Raw genomic sequence first — 7,441 nt, 5'->3', positions numbered from 1 at the left:
TGAGAAGACAGAAGCTTTCAAAGATAGAGCTTTACATTCTGGATTGGGGATTTTTAACTCAGATCGAGGCCTCAAAGCTACAGACCTTTATCATCTTCAGCAAACTACTATTATATTACATCCTAAACAACTGCTATGCATAAAGAGGGTCTTTCCTCTGCCATATTATCTCCCTGGGCCTTGATCACATGTTAGTTTCTTTATTGCCTGTTTTGAATTTCTTCTTACCTGTGACCACTCAAATTTCCCATCCATCTGGCTTATTCTATCAACCCTTCCATAGGTACATCTTAGGAAATGTGGACCGACATTGAGTTAAACCTAAAACAGGGTCACCCAATTCTGGAAAGGTTTAGTTTATTTTACTTTAGCCTAAGAGTATTATTTGGCTGGATTATCGTTTGTCTCTCTGCCACTTAGTCTGGATCATGCAGCTCACAGACATCTACAGATTCAGCATGAAGCTCTTACAAATACCGAAGGATGGATGGACGGACAGAAACAGACGTAGGTTTATCCTGAGCACTGCAGCTGGATGTGTCTCAGAGGAGGTATGCCAAGTGAAAGGAGGGTGTGGGGAAGCCACAGAGGTCCTAATCAGAGAGTTAGGGAATATAACATTTGGAATGGACAGAGAAAACAGTGTAGTGAGAAGAAAAAAATAGTGATGCTTTATGGCTGGCAACTAAAAATAGGTTCTAAGAAACCAATCATGCTGACCAGCCTAAAAAAGGAAAAAAAATGACCTGTTTGTGTGAAAATATCTTTAGATAGTAAATTCATTTAAACCAATATTTACCAGACAGTGGAGTAATACGCTCTCCTATAAATTATTTGAAATTTTCAAAGAGTAAAAATATATATGCAAAAAATACACATGAATTAAACTTCCTAATGGACAGCAAGCACTATGGAAGATCAGAGAAGAGGATCACTTATATGGACCATAATAAGGTCCATAGCACCATTTTACTGACTCTAAAATTACATTTTCTGTCAATTAGAAAACTGTCAATGTAATTTTGTGGCCTGCTAGTACTATTTTTTTATGCCATACCATAAAGTAGCATACTGTTCCAATATTGATTTGATTTGATTTTCTCTTTTATGCTTTGGGAATACCTACATATTATCTCAATTCTAGAGCAAGATAAATTGCTAATCATTTGCACATAACTTGAACCCTTGCCCAGGTCTGAAAGTAAAAATAGAAGCAAAGCTAGCATCCCAGACACATTCGAACAGGAACATGGAAAGGCAGCATTTAGTCATAACCGACCAAAAGAAATGGTGCAGATTATAACACAAGAAAATGGAAAAAATGAATCTGAAATAATGAACACATAAGATGAGGATTAGTGTACAGAGGCCAACAAAACTTACAGTTAAATCCAACACTTGTTGGCACATGATACTAAAACCCTGAAAGAACATGAAACTAAAATATCACATAATATCAACATGGAAGTATTGGAACAAGAGAAAAAAGAATTGGAAGCTGTTTCCAAGATGTATATATCTAGTGTCATGAAAAACTCTAAACAGTGATAAAATATTCTTAAATAAGTGTATTACGTATTAAAGGATGATCATTTGAAGAAATTATATGAAATGTCATACATATACACAACACACACATATTTCAAAAATCCCTGAAATAAAATGTAAACAAATATATACTAAGAAAACTAGAAGGAAAAAATCCTACTGAATTATATGATGAATGCCCAAAAAACGTGAGGAGGAAAACACTCTTGAAATGACTGGGACTCCTGAAATACACGTTGCAGGGAGCAGGGATAATCGACAGCAAACACAGAGCTCAAAGCTAGATATATGCTGCTTACAAGAGACACTTAAAGACATACAAAATATTGTATTTAAAGAGATGGGGAAAGTATTTAGCAGACAAACCATAATAGAAGCAAAGAATTATTACTATCAGGCAGAATAGAAATCAAGGTGAAATTCTGACTACACCTTGAATTTCACAGACATTATTTTCCTTCTACTTGAAGAATGATTTTTCATTTTTCTTTTGTTGCAGCTCAGTTGGTGGCACATTTCCTCCATGTTTGTTGATCTGAAGGTTTTTATTTTGCCTTTGTCTTAAAGAGTGTTTTTGTTGGGGATAGCTGTCTCAGTTGGCAATTATTTTCCAATTATTTTCTTTAAACATTTGCAGAACCCATTGCATTATCTTCTGACTTTGTTTTTGTTTAGAAGTCTGCTAGTCATATTGTTGCTCCTTTGAAGGTAATGTGTGATTTTTCCTTCCTTTGGCTACTCTTAATCTCCTCCCCTGCCTCCTCTGTCCCCTTCTCCCCACTGCTCCTCCTCCTCACTTTAAGCAATTTTGTTATTATATGTGTAGATGTTGTTTTTTTTTGTATTTATATTTTGGGGGTTGATAGAACTTCTACAAATTAAATTCATTGTCTTGTGTTGGTTTTTGGCCATTATTTCTTCGTATAGTATTCCAGCCTGATTAACAAATGGATTCTAATTGTCCGTTGGTTAGACTTTTGGGAACTATCTCACTTGTCACTTATGCTGTTATCATTTAAAATTTTTTCTCTTTTAAAGTTAATTTTTATCCTCTTTACTTCAGTTTATATATTTCATATTGATGTATCTTCCAGTATACTAATCTTGTGTTCTGCTATGCCCAGTTTGCCGTTAAAATTATTTTGAGTTATTAGTTGATCATCCTTCTTATTTCTAGAATTCCCATTTTATTTTTTTCTGGATACAGTTATCTCATTAAATGTTCATTATTTTTTCTCTAATTTCACATAAACACATCATATTTCTATGGCCCTGTCTCCTGGCTTTTGTAATAATTTTTCAAGTTAAATATTGGGTATTATATATAAAAATTACAGAGGATCCAGACGATGTTCTTGTCCTCCAGAGAATAGCTACCCTTTCTACTATTAGGCTGATCACTGGAATCCCTTCAGAGACTAAGTTGAGGTGAGGCTGGTCTATGGTTTTGGTTTCAGTAAGGCTCCTTCTAGCTCTGGTTAACGTGCACTCCCAGGTCATAGTCATTTAAAGCATTCAGCTGAGAACCTTGCATATTTGCTGGAGCTCATCATCTGCCTGTTCCTAAAGTCTAATCTGAATCATCTTAGAAAGGAAAGAGGTTTTTCTGATTAGCTTCTTGGACTGTTGTAGCTCAAGTTTTGGACTTGGCAGGTGTCTTGGGAAAAAGCTGCCTGTATGTCAAGCTGTATTCTGCCCATCATTCTCTCTGGCAACTTGGCCAATTTTGTACTTTCAGCCTCAAAAGATCACCATAAACTGCTGTTTTGTCTGTCCCCTAGCAGTGGCCATTTGTCCAGGCAAACTTTCACATCGGCAGATTTATTCCTTGCACTCAGGTTTGGCAACTCCCCAGAGGAAAATGCAGCTACAGAAACTTAGCTCGATCCTTTCAGTTCTTGTCTCCTTAGGATCCTGGCCCAGTAGTCCTTGCTGTTTTCAGCAGCAATGCTTTCTGCATTCCCTCTGGCTTATTTTTTCATTTCTTCAGTTGGAATGTCTGTCTGCCACTAGCTCCTTTAACCTTTCTGTACGTAGAAGTTCTTGAAACTGTTTTCTTTATATATAATACGTATGTAAAAGAAGTATTTGTTCAATGTCTACTGAATCATATACCATTTTATTTATTCCTCACAATAAATTATAAAAGTTTAGATGATCTTTTCCATTTTTAACAAGTAAATTGAAATTATCCCCCAATCTACATCATCTTTAAGAAGCAGATTCTGAAATCATCTCAATTTTTTATGAAGGGGAACCCTGTGTTTCTCCCTTCTATGTTCTCTTTTCTGATGCTCATGAAAGTGAAGGAAAGGTAGAGCACTTTTAGAAGCCTGCAATCAGAGAGCTGGGACTCTAAGAAGTCTGCACCTACTTGCCCCATGGACCAACTCTGTGGTGCCACTCTCTGTAATCTCTATCCAGGTAAGTGTACTGGAGTTGTAGCCAACCAGCCATGGGGAAACAATTGTGGAAAGCAGACTACCACAATTATATTGTACAGAACATGGATTGTACATAACACGTATCAAGGATTATTTATGTGCCAAGCTCTCTACACGTATTAACATGTTTAAAGCTCCCAGCAACACTATGGCCTAGATCCCTTTTTTATTCTTATTTTACTAAGGTTAAAACTAAGCCTCAGGGAAGGCAGTAACTTAGCCAAGCCTCACAGAATAGTAGGATGAACGGTTTGCCTTTAAAGCCCAAATGTTATCCTTTGTCCTACTGCCTCAAAAGCGAGAAGCCATTCTCTTCTTGTTTGAGAAAACTAAAACACGCCAGCTCAGGAGAACGAAAGAGATAAATTTTTGGTGGAAAATTGCAGTAATTAAATCTAAAATTTTTATCTTTATATCTAGAAATCTATATTGGGAAATGATTCACAAATGTTTTATTCTTGTTTATGTTTTACCTAATTAATAGTCTCTTTCAAAATACAACTTAGCACATTTGAGTATGAAAATATCATTGGACCCTATATGTAAAGATGTCTATATTAATTTCTCAGTGAGCAACAAACTAGCACTATATTCTGGATTGTGGAATATACAACTCTAAAGTGATGGAAAGGGCGTGTTTATGGGATGATATAGTTCCATGTCCTATGATTTTTATTACAAGCTGGTTACAATAGGTTCACTTTCTTATAAATGAAAATAATTCTGATCCAAAAATCTCCTGAGGTACAACAGATTAGAATGATAGAAAAAGACATACTGTATCAGAGACAGTTATGACTGCCCCTTTCATTTTCATTAAGAATGAAGCTCTGCAGCAGATGGGCGTCAAAGATATTTTAAAGATTTAAGTGCTAATACATGGGAGAATTCCAATGCAAACAGTTCCTTTAATGTACTTCAGCGCATGCTGGGCTGTGGGAGGGACCTGGAGAGGCCTCTTAATCTTGCTTAGATCTTTCCATTAATGGAGTGCTATAAAATTACCTTAAACATGCAGGAGAAAAGTGGTCTTACTGGGAGAAGCTTGGCTTCTTCCTGAATTCTCTCCCCCTCAACGAAAATTCAGTAAACCATTCTAAATAAAGAAACAACTCCATCTGCAATGGATGAGTTTCAGTTTGGGAATATTTTATTAAATAATAAATATTTTACTCTTTGAAAGCATATGGCATACAAATGAGAATTTCCAAAGAAGCCAACTTCTCATTGGATTTCATTTCTTTTCTTTTTAGTACATAAACAATTGATTCAAGTATTCAAGATGGAAATATGTTGTTAGAATTTCAGAGTGTGGTTGTATCACCATGAAGTTTGAGTCAATATAAATGTCTAGCAAAGTGAGTGCAGACTCACCATAGTCATATTAAGAATCCTGGTGGTTCCAGTTGTGAGGTTATTAAAGTTGATCATCTGTCTCACATATCACACATGCTTCTGAGCAGTCTCTAGAGAAAAGAGAACTGGGGTAACCATTAACTAATTCAGCATAACCAAAGAATCTGCGAAAGAAAACAGGACAAATTCTGTTGTCCCTACAAATCTACATTTATGCCATGATCAAACCCCGCTTCCCTCTTCCCTTTTTAGTTATGCAAAATATTAGAGTATTTGTATATGTTAATTGCTCCTTATGATAAGAGAGATTTTAGATGATACTAGCGTCAATATTCCTTTATATTTTTACTCTAACCATTCTACAGTTTAAGTACTGAGAAACCAAATAATGGTAAGAAAAGGAAATGAGAAGTGTGGCTTTCTGTTTGCAAGGGAAGGATGTTCTGGTTTTCTCTCCTTATTTCCATTTCATCCAACTTTGTCAAGGAGAAAGGGTGTTCTCTTAAGTTGTTGCCTAGGGGCTAGTAACCAGTATGGCAGCCAGAAAAAGGTTTGATGCCATATTATGAACAGACCCTCATCCTGTCCATGCTTATTGCGTATGACCAGTCTGGTAAATTCCATCTGAGGCTCTGCCACTTTCCAGGTAAGCGACATACATAACCAGGTAAGGTAACATATTTTAGATAAATCACATCTTTTTACCTGCAATGTGAGATTAATTATATGCATACTATATTTGTGGAAGTGAAATTAGTAATGTTTTGAAGTAAATTTTTAAATGATAAAATCCTATAGAACTGTTAGTAATTATTTCTGTATTGCTACTATTACAGGCTCTGCTCATATTGGGTCATGGGAAAGTATTCTCCTTCCTCCCTAGTTTATAGCTAGATGACTTTACTCCCCTCCACTTTATTTTATAGAGTGGGGAGTCCAGCTGTGAAAGCCTACACTAAATTAGATGAGTAGAAAAACAAAGATCAGGCATGAGGTTCTCATTCCATTGTTGCCACCCACCCAAGTTATCCCCACCATCGCCCCATATTTATAACAAGAGTTGTACTTGATGAAGTGCTCCATAAATCAAACTGAGGATTTACAAGAAGCCCTTTTATTTCATAGATTTAAACATAGATTGGATGCTTGGATAAATATTGTACCATTTTTATAAAGTACTAGCTCAACTGAAATACCATTAAATAGTACAGAACCAATAAATAAACCAGCATTCCAATCCAGACATATTAAGAGAGGAAGCAATCAGATCTATAAAGTAGTTCTACCTCTAAGAGGGTGAACTCTTACAAAGCAGATGTTTTAATTTTTGTTTGGCCTTTGTTTAACACAATATATTCCAAGGTACTTTGTAGTCACGCATCAGAAAATCCTCACTTAACCCAAGAACTTTTGTTTCTTCGAATTCTGAATGACGTAGGCAATTTAAAATGGTCTGGCACTGGCTTTTAATGACCTCAAATGAGTAATATCCATCTTGAGATTTTATTTTTTATATCAGTGATGTCCCTGAAATAAAAAAGCAACACATTTTGCTCTTATTTACATGTGCTAATCTCTTATGTGTGTGTTTGTTGTAAATTGGAATCTTAGAATTCTTCCAGCATTTTGTTACTCTTCTAGATACGTTGCTATCCCTTTGTTAGGAAGGCTTGCTGTGGACTGTTTTCAGATATTTGTTTTAATATAGTTTTACCTTGTGTTGGTATCTTTGTTCGATGTTTAGAACTGAGAAGTAAGTAAACAGAATAGCACAGAGAGTCCCCAAAGCATCAACACGTATTTACTGAGGATTTCTCCTGAAGACTTAAGAAGGAGAAATTACACTGGCTTCTGCGGTGGGGCTGGTAATGACCTGAAAACACAAATGGTCCTGTGTGAGCATGAGTCAGGGTGAATCAGAGCAGAATATAGCAAACTGGCTTCAGAATCTTTAGACCTAGTTTAGGATCCTTACATATTATCTCACTCTTGGAAATTGAGGATTAGAGAGATTACATAATTTACAAGAATAATAATTTTTTTAAAAAAGCTAGTGTCATTAAGGAGCAATTCTGAATAGGATTAATTTTTTG

Source organism: Camelus ferus, chromosome 13 (genome assembly GCF_009834535.1).
Source record: "Camelus ferus isolate YT-003-E chromosome 13, BCGSAC_Cfer_1.0, whole genome shotgun sequence".
In the NCBI taxonomy this organism is placed as follows: domain Eukaryota; kingdom Metazoa; phylum Chordata; class Mammalia; order Artiodactyla; family Camelidae; genus Camelus; species Camelus ferus.
This window is presented reverse-complemented; position numbering follows the sequence as displayed.